Here is a 12663-nt window from a genome sequence, read left to right on the forward strand (position 1 = left end):
AAATGTTCAGTTCATACGTTCTGTAATACTATTTTGTTGTAGTGTACCGACACAAGTGCGGTGTCTCACTATGCCCTCTCTGCTGCAGAAATTATGGAACTCGGAATTGCAAAATTCCAACCCATTGTCAGTTCGAAGACGCTTAACTTTTCTTTCTGTCTGCCTCTCAACCATTGTCTTCCATTTAACAAATGTCGGAAATACCTCATCTTTTGTTTTCAAAAAATATACCCACACCATCCTTGAGTAATCATCAATCAAAGTCATAAAATACCTGGCACTACTCTTGGAGGGAACTCTGTTTGGACCCCACAAGTCTGAATGTATATAATATAACTTGTCTCTAGTCTTGTGCTTGACCTTATTGCTGAACTTTACCCTTGTCTGTTTACCAAACACACAATGCTCACAAAAATTCAAAACTTGATTTTTGTACCCATTCAGCAAATTCTGCTTACTCAACAAAGACAATCCTTTATCACTCATATGACCAAGTCGCAATTGCCATAACTGAGACTAATTCAAATCACTTTTCTCAGAAGCTACAACAACTTCCCCTTCAACTACACTGGCCTGAAGATGATATAATTTAAAATGCAGTTTACCCTTCATGAGTACCATGGAGCCTTTACACACTTTAAGTATTCCATTCTTGGAGTGAACTTTGTACCCTTGATCATCCAAAGTCAAAAGAGAAATCAAATTTCTCTTTATCTGAGGAACATGCCAACACTCAATATTTCTGGTAATTCCATCGAACATTCTCAATTTGATGTTACCAATTCCCTCTACTAGCAATGGATTATCATCTCCCATATAGACAGTCCCACTCATTTGCTTGTAAGTTGCAAACCAATTCTTGTGTGGATACATATGAAAAGTAGCACCAGAATCAAGAACCCAAGAATTCTGCCCATGACTAGAACTCACAGCACAAACTTCTCCTACATAGTCACTATCATCAGAATTATTGCCATCATCGACAATATTTGTCAAATTATCTATTTTCTACTTTCCTCTTTTCTCCTTCAGCTTAGGACAATCTCTCTTGTAGTGACCTTGCTTCCCGCACTCATAACGGTTTTGCTTCCTTGCTCTAGACTTTGATCTGGCGGTTAACTTTTTCCTATTAAAGTCCTTTTGTTGTGTTCTTCCTCTAATCACAAGAACATCGCCTTCAATTCTGTTGTCTGGAAAGCTCTTTTTCAACTATTTAGATTTTAGTGCATTATTAATATCTTCCAGTTAAATTCTGTCTTTCCCATATAGCAGCGTATCGGCAAAAGTATCATAAGACGGTGATAAAGAACATAACACTATCAAGGCCTGATCCTCACTCTCAATTTTGATATCCACGTTCTTCAGGTCCATTATAATTGAATTAAACTCATCAAGGTGAGTTTTAACAAGTGTACCTTCGTTCACATGGAGATTGTATAACCTCTTTTTCAAGTACAGGCGGTTTGTTAGCGATTTCTTAGAATACAGATCTTCCAGCTTCTTCCATGTTGGTGCTGTAGAAGTTTCTTTAATAATTTTCCGAAGAACGCTATCTGTAACGCTCATAAAAATCGTACTCAAAGCCCTCTCCTTCAGGACTGCCTTCTTTGTCTCTGTCATCTCTTTAGGAAAATCTTCATCAATTGTCTTCCATAACCTTTGTAACACTAAGGACAATTTCATCCTAATCTTCTATAGACTGAAACTAGAATCCCCGTCAAAATTCTCTACTTCGTACTTTGTTGAAGATGATGAAGACATTTAAACCCTAGATTATATGTAGAAACCCGAACCTTGCTATAATACCAATTGTTGCGGAAGATCGTGGGTTAACTAGCACACAATTATACATAAAGCAAATAGAGAAGAAAAATCAACACAAAAATTTAACGAGGTTCGGCTAAGCCTAATCCTCGGGGCAGAAGCAGAGAGAGTTTTCCACTATGAATGAGAAGAAAAGCACAATATAATCTATAGAATTCCCAACTACATCTCCTATATATAGATCCCAAATAGTCTCAAATCTATAAGAGAAAGGTTTTCCAATTTGACAAGGACTATAGGTTTTCCTTTCCCAAATCTATTAGGACAATGGGTTTTGCTAAACTTATAGGGATTATGGGTTTCCTAAAAATACAAGAAAATAATTCAAGTCATAAATTAAAATAACACAACGAGATAATTAGTTTGAATATATCACAAAGTCATGTCAATCGGGTGGAATTTGTGAATAATTGAACAAGATAGATAATACAAAATTATGACAATCTGGTAGAATTTGTAAACAATTGAACAAGATAAATAGAATGAATAGAGCACAAAGTCATGCCAATCTAATAGAGTCCGTAAACACTTTAAAAAAATAGGTAGAATAAAGATAAAACAAAATTATGTTAATCCGGTAGAATTTTGTCAGCAGTTTCATTACCTCTGTATCTAACAAATGGGTTTATATTCACCAAGTTTTTCTCTGTCATGTATTTTTTTCGACACAGGTGGCATGAGAATATCCATAACGGAACTCCACTCTACGTGTTTACGCTTTCCAAATCGACTAACTATGGTTTCATCAATTGCCCAATTATTTATCTTTCAGAATACTTTGGTATTGAGTTTATCCGTAATGGAGATAGTCAAATCAATTGCCCAGTTATTTATCTTTTAGGATTCTTTGATATTGAGTTTATCTGTAATTGAGATAATTCAAAATTTGACTATGAACTCCATTGTTGGGCGTGACAGAACTCAGAAGATTGTGAAGTAGGAGGGATATTTTCGTCCATATATTTTTTATTAAACTCAAAACGGTCATTTCTGCATCATTGTCAAAACACGGGACAAAAATTAAATAGCGGTTAAAAAAATTTAGAGTTTTTTTACACGCTTGATTCCTTTTTAACTATCTATATTATTATAAAAGCACGAATGTTTGAACGCTAAATGTTGAACGAAAAAAATATCCCTGAAATATTGACTGACTTTTATACCCTTCAAAACTAAATTAATTTCTTCAAACAAAACAATAGAATATGGGACAAAATTGTAACATTTAGTGCCTGAAATATAGGAGTTTGAAACTAACTAATACTAGAAATTTTAAAACCATAAAACAACGTGAATCAAGTTATAGTGCCTAAAATATAGGAGTTTGTTACCAACTAATAGTATAATTTCTTAAAGCCACCTATCATTGGAAAAAAAGAAGAAGAATTTCTTAATCCAATATATAACGTAAACTTCCAATGCCATTCTAATTCCTTTTGGAAAATAATACTGGTCATTTGAATAAGCTTTGAAGTTCAATTGCTTCCGATTTTTCAAACAATATAAAAATCAGAAAGCTATCATGTTGCTCTATAGCGAGGAATTATATTTTTTGTATTTTTTATGTGTTGTTTATCTAATAAATTAAATATATATATATATATATATATATATATATATATATATATTATTATTATTATAAAAATACAAATGTTAAGACACAAAATATTGATTGGCAAAAATATCAACACCCGCACATACAGACTTTAGAGTTGCATGGTAAGCATGAATAGGTTTGAATATGAGTATTTGCCTAACAGGATGAATTTTATTCCATCGAATAAATTATCAATGAGTTTTTACTCTATATCTAAGATAAATAATTAAAAAGAAACATTTATAAGTCAACAACAAGGATATGACGTTTGGTTTGATAGGTATGACGATCTTTAATTTTAATATATATATGCCAATTTGCAATTTAGAAACGCTAAATCTCAATTGGTGACTACTCCTAATGAATCAATCACTTTCAAAAATAGATATACTAAGTTACATCTCAAGGTTCTCTATGACGATTAATTTGAATGGAATGATAAGAATAAGGGTTGAATAATTTTCTAGCGATAACTTTTGTATAATATGATTTCTTCTGTATAATCAAAGAAATGTGTTTTCAATGTGTGGATAAGAATTTAAATTTTTTAGACATAAAAATGTGTAATAATTGAAATAGAATAACGTCCAACTGAAAAAAGTGCCATGAAAGACATTGATAACTAAATGACTTTTAAGCTTAGTTTTTTCCATTATCAATATATTTTTATCTTGAGATATACACTAGACGTCATATACCTAAAGACTTAACTAAAGTAAATCATAACTTCACATAAAATAATAAATAATAGTGCATTTGTTAAGTTATTTTACAACTTCAATCACATAACTTTGTGACTCCAGAATATTTAGTTTTAATGTGTTCTCTATATTATGTCAAAACACTATTTATGATTTTTGGTTCGTCTAATAAATTATATTTTTTTATTTATTTAAGGAATTGATTTCATACTATATACATATACAATTGAAAGTTTACTGCTGTTAGTACACATTTCTCGTGCAACGCACGATCATAGAGGCTAGTTATTTAAAAAAATAGAATTATTTTTTATTTATTTCATAAAGAGCACTTTTTTTTATTATTAAAATATTATTAAAATTAAGCCCAACAGTTAATAAGTTAACTGACTTCACTAATCATGGGAAGTACTTTTTTTTCATCTCCATTTTCTCTTTCCAACATTCATCTTCTTCATTCCATTTTTCGAAAATCTGATTCATGATATATTGATTTATACGTTTTTATACTTTGTATATTAAGTATCACTTTAATTCAAAATGTATTTTTATATATTTTTTTTGTATATTTATTTGTGAAGTGCCAACTTATTTTAAGATGTATTTTAATGTATATTTCAAATATATTTTATACGTTAAGTGCCATTTTAATTCAGGATATATTTTTTATGTATATTTTTATATATTATATGTCTAATGCCATCTTAATTATATTTAAGATATATTTTTTTAATGTATATTTCATATGTCAAGTGCCATTTTAATTCAGGATGTATTTTTTTTATGTATATGCTTTATATATTTATATGTCTAGTGCCATCTTAATTAAATTTAAGATATATTTTTTATGTATATTTCATATGTCAAGTATCATCTTAATTGAAGATGTATTTTTTATGTATATTTTTTTTATATTTTTTATATTTTAACGTATATTATTATTGAAATAAGATCTTTATGTTAAGAAAGGAAGAAAGAAAGAAGAGAAAAACTTTGGAAAGACAATTAAAAAGAAAACGAATGGAACAAATTTAGATAAAGATGAAGAAAAAGAAGGAAAGCTAATAGATAGAGAGGAAAAAAGCATGATTTTAGTACAAAAAATTATTGACTTTTCATTCAATCTGCTTATTTTTAGGGATTAATAATTAATATTTCTATTTTAATGGAATTGTGTGCTACAAATATAAATATCTGCCTGCCATAACTGTAATACATGGTTTCATGCTAAGAATTTGTTATATTTCTTTTAAACTGTGACAGTTATGTAAAGTTCCCAAAAATTTATCATACTTGTGCAAGTAACCTCATTGCGCAATAGAGAGAAATTGAGGAAAGTGTCAAATAGCCATTTTTAGAATCACGATTTAAAGCATAACTAAATTTTACTAAGTTTTTAAAATTTGGGCATCTCGAAATTAAACATCAAATTTTCAAGTAGATAGTGCATAGGACTAGACCGAAATAAGGTTGTCCAAACTAGAGATGAAGGATGGGAAGCAAAAACTTCCCTGGAGAGTGCAAAAATGCACTACAAGGACAAAGCTCAATAAGAGAAATCGCGGCAAAAGAAGGCATGATGTAAGGAACGATCACATAAGGCTAGATAAAAAATATAAACTATATGCAGAATATTTGACAAGAGAATGGATGATCGAAGAACGAGCAGGTGAAGGGACAATAAGCGACATGCTAGAAAAAGTTGACACACTTCACTTGTTTGCAATCAACCTATTCTTACCACCCTTTACTGAAAGAACCAGAATGTATCACCCATCATAGAACCTGTAAAATTGACCAACTCAACAACTAAATCTACTAGTAGTGGGCCAGAACTTTAAGGTATCACCATATATTTACCCGTTCTAATTCCCTTTCGAGTTGCGACGCTGATGAAGGTGCGCAAGCATTAAGCTAGCGTTTGGCCATAGATTTCTAAATTTGTTCTGAAAAATCTAATTTGGGTGAAGTTTGGTTTGAAGATGAAAATGTATTTGGACATCAGTTTTCAAAACATATTTTTCAAATTTATTTTGGAAAAATATGAAACATGACTTATAACCACAAGTTCTAAAAACTATCACAAATACCCAACAGTACCATTATCAATAACATTCATTATATTATCGCAAACCATAGTCCTGAACATAAATAAATTTGATACAAAATTATCATTTTTATAATGAACTACATGATACACTATTAGGTGACCGAGAAGACGAAGCAACATTGTTACAAAATAATAAATGGTGGACTCTTTTATAAAATACAAAAGTTTGGGGCAATTTTTAAAAAATGTAATAGTGATATTTTGGCCCAAAAAGCTGGTTTTGGGATTTGGGATTTTGCCAAAATGTAGGCAAAATCTATGGCCAAACATGTGTTTGCAAAATAAAACCCAAATTTATTTTGGCAAAATCTATGGCCAAACGGGTCCTAAATCTTCGCCCCACAGCTTGGATTCTATACCATATGCGAGGACAATAAAAGGGCAGACAATTATTGTTATAACTAGTTAATTAGCCTGCGCGACACGCAGTCAAATCAAAATAAAAGAGAACATTTTCGTAACACCAACATAAAAAAAAATGTAAGATATACGTATGAAAAAATTAGAATAGAAAAGAAAATCCAAATAAAAATATCACATATATAAATTTTTGTACTTTTATAAATTAGGCTTTGAATCCCATTAAATGTTGCTCTTAAATAATATTATATTAATTGTTGTAGATAATAATATAAATTAGTGATTGTATTTAGATGCAAATATTGGTCATATGTGATATATATTAATTATTACAAACAATAATATTTATCAGACTTTTGGCATAAGTAAATCATCTTGCCTTTTGTTCCTACTTAAATTAAAAATTACATTTTGTTATTAACACTTTTTTATTTTATATTTCTCTAATTTTTTTGTCATGTAAGAGTTTTGTCATCTAAATTTCTTTAATTTTTGTATAACCTATATAGGTAATATATCTTATTGAATTTACGACGCAAGCTTTTCTAAATATCTGATTACTAAAATTAAACAAAAAAATTGGTTTTGCAAAAATGAAGATATTGATAACCAAAAAGTTACTCATAAAAATGACCAGATCATCTCACAAAGTAGAGTAAAGAAAAGATAGCATCATGACGTATCTCAAGGACCTTACATGAATTATAGAGAAAATAGTAGTCTTTGATTACTTCTCTCTGTATATTCTTAAGATAACGCTATCAATTGGTAAGTGATTATCCATTGTATGAATCCTCTATCATAAAGATAAGTTATAGTAGGAAGATATATACAAGCACATGAAAAACTATATTAATTAGTTTAAAATTAACTTGAACTCTATATGAACCGATCATCATATAAACTCATCAGTTTATATTTTATTTAAATGTAACACCCGAAAGGTAGATAAACATCATAATGCAGCAAACGAAAAAAAAATGAGAAAACGACGTGTGGTTAAAAGAAATATGTGATTTGCTTTGGTGTGGAGGAAATAAGAAGAAGAAATATGACCTTAGTTCTATACCGCCAGATCTTGGAGCTGATGTTGCTGTGTATGGCGGGAGCTGGCATGGAAGATGTACCTGCGTTCGGATTATAGCTGCCACTTGTCCTTGGTAGCTTTAGATTTATAAATTTATTTATGTATATTTCGAACAGATGATGTATTTATTTTGTACCAGCTTTATAAATTCTAAGTCTTAGAAGCTCATGACTTGTACTACTAATCCTTGAGAGATTGTATAGAACTTCAATTATTTTACTAATTTACTTTTATTATTCTCATTTGAGTTGCGTTGACTGTTACTTGACTTATCTAGCGGGTTGGGTTAGGTGCCATCACGACTAGATGGATTTTGGGTCGTGACAAAGCAGTTGCAGGAGTTGTTGGATAAGGGATTCATCTAGCCGAGTATTTCCCTTTGAGGTGTGTTGGTGTTTCTTGTAAAAAGGAAGGATAGTTCTATGAGGATGTGTATTGATTATACGCAGTTGAATAAGGTCACTATCAAGAACAAGTATCCACTGCTATTGATGATTTATTTGATCAGCTTCAAGGTGTCAAGGTGTTCACGAAGACTGATTTGAGATCTGGTTATCACCAGTTGAAGATTAGGGCTTTGGACGCCCCTAAGACGACTTTCAGGACTCTTTATAGGAATTATGAATTTTTGGTGATGTCTTTTGATTTGACTAATACCCCAACAACTTTCATGCACTTGATGAGTATGTTTCAACATTATTTGAATTCCTTTGTCATTGTATTCATTGATGATATTCTTGGTATATTACCGTAGTGATGAGGAGCATGATTAGCGTTTGAGGATTGTACTTCACATTTTGAGGGAGAAGAAGCTGTATGCTAAGTTCTCTAAGTGTGAGTTTTGGTTGGACTCGGTAGAGTTCTTGGGCCACGCGGTGTCTAGTGATGGGATCAAGGTGGATCCAAAACATATTGAGACAATTTAAAGTTGGCCCAGACCTTCTAACGCTACAGAGGCCAGGCGTTTCTTGGGTTAGACGGATTACTACCATCGCTTTGTGAAAGGGTTTTCATATATTGCAGCTCCATTGACCAAGTTGACTCAGTAGGGCGCTCCATTCAGATGGTTTGGCAAATGTGAGGAGAGATTTTAGAAGCTCAAGACTACCTTTACCATAGCTCCAATTTTGGTGTTGCCCTTAGGACCGGGGAAGTACTATCTATTGTGATGCTTTACATGTTTGCTTTAGTTGTGTGTTAATGCAGAACAGTAGGGCGATTGCCTATGCGTCACGTCAGTTGAAGCCCAATGAGAAGAACTATCCGATACATATTTGGAGTTAGCAGATATTGTTCACGCACTTAAGATCTGAAGGTATTAATTAAATAGTGTTTCATGTGAGGTTTACACAGATTATTGGAGTGTTCAACGTTTGTTCAAGCATAAGGATTTGAATTTGAGGCAGCAGAGGTGGTTGGAGTTGTTGAAACATTACGCTATCACTATATTGTATCATCCGGGGAAGGCGAATGTGGTAGCAGATGCTTTGAGTAGGAAGTCAGAGAGTATGGGGAGTTTGGATGTTCAGGCTTCGACCAACAGATTTATGAGGTTGGATATTTCTGAGCCAAGTAGAGTCTTTGCTTGTGTTGTTACATAGTCACCCTTGTTTGTGCACATTAAGGCTCTCTAGTATGATGATCCTCATTTGCTTGTCTTTAAGGACACAATGTTGTGAGGTGGTGCTTTTTGTGTAAGGAGGTAGTTATCAGTGATGATGGTGTATTGCGACTTTTGGGTCGAATTTGTGTTTCTAATTTGGATGGCTTGAGGGAGTTAATTCTTGAGGAAGCTCATAGTTCACAGTATTCTATTCATCCAGGTGCTATGAAGATATATGGTGATTTGAAGCAATATTATTGGTGGCGGATGATGAAAAAGGATATTGTTGGATATGTTTCACAGTATTTGAATTGTCAGCAGGTCAAGTATGAACATAAAAAATCGGGTGGTTTGACTCAGAGATTGGTGATACCGGAATGGATGTGGGAGCACATTACCATGGAGTTTGTGGTATGTTTGCCACAGACTTTGATGAGATTTGACGTTGTTTGGGTCATTATAGACAAATTTCCTAAGTTTGTGTATTTCATTCCAGTTATGACTTCTTACACTTCAAAGAAGTTGTCTTAGATCTACATCGGAGAGATTGTCCGTTTGCATGGTGTGCCTGTTTTTACCATCTCGGATTGGGACACTAAGTTCACATTGCACTTTCGGAGAGATATTCAATGAGAGTTAGGCACACAGTTGGAGCTGAGCACTACATTTCACCCTCAGACGGATGGGCAGTTCGAGCAGACCATTCATATCCTTGATGATATGTTAAGAGCATGTGTTATTGATTTCGAAGGCCAGTGGAATCAGTTTCTACCATTAACAGAGTATGCTTACAACAACTACCAGTCTAGTATCCAAATGACTCTGTATGAGGCTTTATATGAGAGGCGGTGTCATTCTCTGGTTGATTGGTTCGAGCCTGATGAGACTAGGTTATTGGGCATAAATTTGGTTCGTGATGCATTAGAGAAGGTGAAGTTGATTCAAGAACGGCTTTACACATCACAGTCTAGCATAAGAGTTATGCTTATTGGAAGGTTCGTGTGTTGCTTTCATGGAGGGTGAGAAGGTTCTTTTTAGAGTATCGCCTATGAAGGGCGTGATGAGATTCGGGAAGAAGGGCAAGTTGAGCCCTCGGTATATCGGTCCATTTGAGGTTTTAGAGAGAGTTGGTAAGGTGGCTTACAAGCTTGCTTTGCCACCCAACTTGTCGTGAGTTCATATGATATTTCATGTTTGCATTCTTCAAAAGGATCATGAAGCCAAGTCACATGTGTTAGATTTTAGCTCAGTGCAGTTGGATGATAATCTGGCTTATGAAGAAGAGTCGGTGGACATTTGGGATAGGCATGTTCGGAAGTTGAGATCGAAAGAGATTGTAGCAGTGAAGGTTCAGTGGAGAGGTCAACATGTTGAGGAATCAACTTGAGAGACTGATCATGATCTGCAAAGCAGATATCCTCATCTTTTTGGCATTCCAAGTATGATTCTAATCTTGTTCGATAATAAATATTTATTTAAGAATGGGAGAATGTAATAACCCGGCCAGTTGTTCTGCATATTTGAGCCCTATTCCCCTATTTGATGCTTTTTGTATGTTTGTTTGATGTTTTATGACTGCGGGGATAGTTGGTTTGACTTCGAGTAGGTTTGAGAGTGATTTAGAAAACTTAGCCTCTTTTTGGAAGCTTAAGTTATAAGAGTTGATTATTATTTAATTTTTGAGTAGACGACCTCGGATTGGTAATTTGATGGTTCCAGCAGATTCGTATGGTGATTTTGGATATAGGAGTATGTTTGGATTTGGAGGTTCCTAGAAGGTTTTGGCTCTATTTGTCGAAAATTGGCAATTTGAAGAACTAGAGAGTTTGACCGACAATTGACTTTGTTGTTATAGGTTTCCGATTGGTATTTTAGGACTTTTTTTCGATTCATTTAGTTGATTGGGACTTGTGTGAAAAGTTTGGTTGAAATCCAAAATGTTTAGGCATGAATTGGACGTATTTGAAAAAACTGAAAAGTTTGGAAGTTAAGAGATAAATTTTGATCGTTGATTCTTGGCTTTGATATTAGTTGCGGTGCTTTGAGCATTTGGATAACTTTATATAAGGTATCATGACTTGTTGGTTTTGTTGGATGGGGGCCGGCGGAGGGGAGTGGTCGGGTGTGCTTTGGGATGATTCCGAGCCATTCTGGATTTATTTGATATTGCTGGTGCTGGTATGTCGCACTTGCGGGGTTTGGTGCGCATGTGTGATATCGCACATACAGATGACATGGCGCAGAAGCGGGGTTAGCCTAGTCCTTTAGATGGTCGCATTTTCAAAGTGGGAGTGAAGGTGCGAAGGCGCATCGCGATGATATGCGTGCGCTTGCGAGAATGGGCCAGCCTGAGGATTCGCGCACCTACGATTGTGGTGTCACACATACGAGTCCGCAGATGCGGAAAGTGTGTCGCAGGTGTGAGGGTAGGATGTGTAGGAGGACCTCACATATGCGAGTTATTTGTCGCAGACGCAAGCTCGCAAATGCAAGAATTTGGGTTGCAGATACGAGAACGCCCGGGAGACCTTATATTTCGAGGGTTAGCTCATTTTTCACTATTTTGAGTTTGGAGCACGGGAAAAAGGCAATTTTGGTAGGGAGTTTTACTACTACTTTGAGACTAAGTGATTTATACTTGATTTTGATTATATATTTTGTTTCCCCATGTATTTAAACACTCAGATTATGGAATTTGAAATAGAAATTTGTGATTTTTGTCTAAAATTTAAGAAAGTATAATTTGGGAATTTGAGTATCGATTTGGACTCAGTTTTAGAATTTAATCATATATTTAAACTCGCGGGGTTTATGGGTAGTCGAGATCTATTCCTTGACTTGTGTTTTGACCATGTGGGTTTGGGTTGAGTTTTGCTTACTTTTGAGAATTTGATTAAAGATTGAAGCTTTATTGTTTGAAATTAATTCCTCTAACTTTGTTTGACGTTATTGAGTTGTATTTGACTATATTCGAGTCGTTTGGTGTTAGATTTGAAAAGAAAGGCGGTGGTTGATCGATAAATCTTATCGGATGGAGGTAAGTCGCTTGTCTATCTTTGTAAGAGGGAATTTTCCCCATAAGTGATCTATTTGCTACTTGTTGATTGAATTAGGAGCCACATATATGCGAGGCGACGAGCGTATATGCGTAGCTAGGTTATGACCGTATCCGGTAGTGTTTGACTTGTATTATGCCTTGGTTAGATTATGTGAAAATATTATCCATACTTCAATTGATTCTATGACTACGTGATGAATCATAATTATGATTTAGGAGCATGCTTAAAGTTATGATTTATTGAATTTGCCATAAATGATTATTTTTTCATGTTGAGCTTTATTATTAATCCGTAGTCATATACTTATCTTATATTTTCTCCA

This window comes from Nicotiana tabacum, chromosome 23 (genome assembly GCF_000715075.1).
Source record: "Nicotiana tabacum cultivar K326 chromosome 23, ASM71507v2, whole genome shotgun sequence".
Lineage (NCBI taxonomy): Eukaryota > Viridiplantae > Streptophyta > Magnoliopsida > Solanales > Solanaceae > Nicotiana > Nicotiana tabacum.